The following is a 3,774-nucleotide window of genomic DNA, read 5'->3' on the forward strand; positions in this document are numbered from 1 at the left end:
CCACCCCACCCACCCCCTTCTCTCTCTCTCTCGCTCTGCGAACACACCCCCCAATTTTTATGAGCGCGGCAAAATTTTAAATCTTGCCGTCGAGCGAGTCGATTTATCTGATCTGTTTCCCGCGAAAGAGATGTGTTCTGGGGGCGGCAGAGGGGGGCGGGGGAGCAGGTTGTTGGATTTGGGTAGGGGTGGTGTTTTGGGCTCAGCGGTGTATACGAGGGGGTCATCCATCATATCCAGCCTAGTCGAACACCCTTATACGCGCCTTTTCGAAAAATAAATAAAAGATGTCGAAAATTCCCGAGCAGCGAACTTCTGGAGCACCTTTGATAACCAATTTGTTTTTTTGGATTGTTTTTTTTTTGTTTGTTTGTTAAAGAACAGTTTCAGTTTTGGGTAACATTTTTGTCGACAAGGTGTGATCAGCAGAGCTCGCCGCTCGGCTCACGACGACGACGTCGGCACCGCACGGAAGACAAATCAGTCTCGGGCCGAGGAAGAAATTGTATTAGCTGCCATAGCGTCGCAATTGAATGACTAATGACCTGCTGGCCATGAAGAGCCGCGAGTGCGAGGAGGGTCCGCGATGAAGAGGGTGGCTGGCGCTGGCCGAGGGGTGCGGCGCGGCGCCCCGTCCCCACTTAAAAGCGCAGTGTTGCGATCGGCGCCCGGCGCCTGTATCTTAGGGCACCTGTTCCGGCACTTCCAATGGACTGCGACCGGCGCCTGCAGCGTAGGCAACTGTTCCGATTTTTCCCAGCCGCTGGCCCGGGTGACGTCAGCTGGCCCAGCCGGAACCCGGCCTTTGACGCGAAACACCGGCTCGGCTCGGCCGGCCGACAGGCAGTCAGCTGCTGTGAGCCGCCGCCGTAGCCACGATACGCGCGTGTGAGGTGTTGTTTGTTTACCGAGCGAGTTAACCTCAACTCCGCGACACGTGTTCTCTCTACTTCCAGCAACGTGCGCGCTTGTGTGTGTGTAAATACTCTAATCAATCATTTTAATTGCCTGGTGCTATATAATGGTTCAGTGAACCTGAGGACTGTCGGTCACGGGGACATGTCCGGCTGGACGCCGCTGCCCTCCAGCCAGCTGCAGCATGGCCGCCGCCGCCGTCGCGCTCCGTCTTCAAGTCCGTCACCGAGACTCATCACCTCCTCGATCATCTCCACCATCACCAGGTAAATACAAAGTGGCGAATGTGGGGGAGTGTAGAGCGGCGCCCGAGGCGGCGCCTCTAGTAAATCCCTGCCCCCCCCCCCCCGGGTACTTGTTTATTTTTATTTTTTCCAGTGTGTACACTTGGTTTCCTATATCGTAGTTGATAGTTTATATTGTCTTGTAGAATATGATGAACTGTGCTGTATTTATGGTGGATTTAGAGACGTGAGTCGAGTCGGCTCGCCGCGGGCAGGCAGGCGAAGTTCTGCCCGGTAGTGTTTTTCTCAAACTGGTATGGGTCCGAGAGTCAGGGCGGGGGGGTTCTTCTAAGCGAATTTTTTTTAGATTTACCGCAGTGCTCATATAATTCCAAGAAATTTGCCTTGTCTCTGTTGGAATTGCATGTATGCTTTCGACGATGTGAATTACCTCTGGCGTTGCCCGCACCAAAGCGACGTAAAAATAACGAACAACTGGGATTTTTGATTTTATTAGCGGGGTCGGTTGTCGATGAGATAACTCACAACGCTGCAAGGTGATTTTTACGATATCTCCCACGGTTTGGCGTAGGTAGCGCGTTAAAATTCGACCCCTCCTCCTCCCCCTCCCAACCATTCCCGAAACCTGTTCGCGGCAGCGGAGCACGAACACGGCGAGCAGTGCGCGATAGTACTCGGAAAGGGCTTTCAGAATCATCTACCCGATTTCCAATATCGTGACAAGTAAGACCGTTTCATGGAATCAGAGTGGGGGCGGGGGCGGCGCAAACAGACACTCACCTCTTCGCTCATACATGTTATTTCCCTGCAGTCTGTCGATGGCGGGTCATAACTACACCACAGACCTGTGCTCACATAAAATTCCGAGTTAGGGCGTGGCTGGGCTCACATCGAAACAAATTCGACCGTCCTCGCTCGCGGGTTCGAGTCGTGCCTGCGCGTCGACGCTCCTGCCAGTCAGTCGGGCGGGGCGGTGCGGGGCCCCAGCGCGCCCGCGGATCGCAGGGTAGGCCACCCCCTCGACGCGCGCGCCGTCGGGCAGCCTACTCGCGCCCCTGACAGCCGCCCCCTCGTATACAGTACCTCGTGCTCGCGGTGACGTGTGCGGCCTGGCGGCGGTTTCTTTCGTTGTGCCCTTTGTAGCGGCTGTCCGGCTGCTGTATACCGGACTCAGACTACGCCGTTTTGGAGCGTCCGTCTGTCCGTCTGTCTGTCTGTCTGTCTGTCTGTCTGTCTGTCTGTCTGTCTGTCTGTCTGTGTAGCCTAGCCTAGCCGAACCGCTTGGTCTGTGGCCAGCAGGGCCCGGGATCACCCGTGGGACGCTAGACAGACGTCAGTCCAGCCTTTGCCACCAGAATAAGAAGAGGGCAGCAAATGTGCGGCCGGCGGGAACCTTCCTCTCGGCCTCCATATGCCCCGCACCCTCGACCACCGCCACTCCCCCGCCCCGGAGCCCGGGGGCCTCCGCACGTCCCCGATGACCCCCTCGTCGCCGTCGTCGTCGTCCCCCCGGGCACTCCCTCCAATAAAGCGCGGATCAGACGTCGGCCGGCAAACAGTTTGTGGAGCAGGATAACGCGGCCATGTCGGCACGTCGCGGACGGCAGGGTAAGACGCTGGACCATAGTTTAAAGGTAACGGCAAGCGTCATTAAATTTGATTTGTTCTCTGACGGTGGAGGCAGCCAGGAGAGCGAGAGAGGCCGCCGCCGCCGCCGCCGTCGCGTCGTGGCGGAGAAGGTAAAGAAAGACCTGCCAAGGAGGGGACTCGAGTTGGTCGAGACGCGCGAGGACGGGTGGGAAATGGGGGGGGGGGCGAAGAGATCTCTCCAAGGGTAGTTGACTTTTGCAAGCAACTGCTGGAATTTCAAGCCCGCCCCGTGGCGAGGCGTGGCGGCGTGCCGCCCCCCTCCCGAAGAACCTCGTGGAGATAGACTTGTGAGGGACCCTGGCTGGCGCGCTCGGGCCGGGGGGAGGGGGGGGGGGATTCTGTCTTCTTGGACTCCTCGGCCGCGCCGCTGCGGAGGGCAACGTATTGTTAACCTCCGGCCGGCAAGCCTTGGCGGCGCGTCTATCGTCTGGAAAGAATCGAAACCGTTTCAGGAGTGAAAGGGGGGGGGGTCTGCTGGAGATCCGCTGCTGGAGATCTCCGCTGCTGCTGCTGGAAGCTCAGAGGACAAGGATGCGATGCGCTGCTATGGGAGGGCTGGGCTACCTTCGGAAATCCTCTCGGGCGCAGGAGATGGGGAGCGACCCCAACCAGAGGTGGAGGTGAGAGAGAGACAACAAAAGTTTAGTGTCGGGCTGGTGCTCCGACAGTCACTCTGGTAAAACATAGAAGGACGTAACGTCAGTCGCCCTGCGCGTATTGGGCCCGCAAAAAGAAATCACATACGCGGGTGTCTTTACGAAACCACACAAAACTTGCAAAAAAGTGGAAGCGGGTGCGTTTAGCTAGGGTCTTTGTGGTCTGTGCAAGTCACAACCTGTTGTCTCGCCTTATAAAAATAAGTGGTTCGCAGTTAAAGGAACTCTTCAAGTTTCAGCTTGGGCAAAACGCCTCGCTGAAAGAAGCCCGTCCCGTGCCGTCCGCGGGGACTCCATCCCGCTCGCTG

This window comes from Frankliniella occidentalis, unplaced genomic scaffold (genome assembly GCF_000697945.3).
Source record: "Frankliniella occidentalis isolate FOCC.00 unplaced genomic scaffold, Focc_3.1 Scaffold135, whole genome shotgun sequence".
In the NCBI taxonomy this organism is placed as follows: domain Eukaryota; kingdom Metazoa; phylum Arthropoda; class Insecta; order Thysanoptera; family Thripidae; genus Frankliniella; species Frankliniella occidentalis.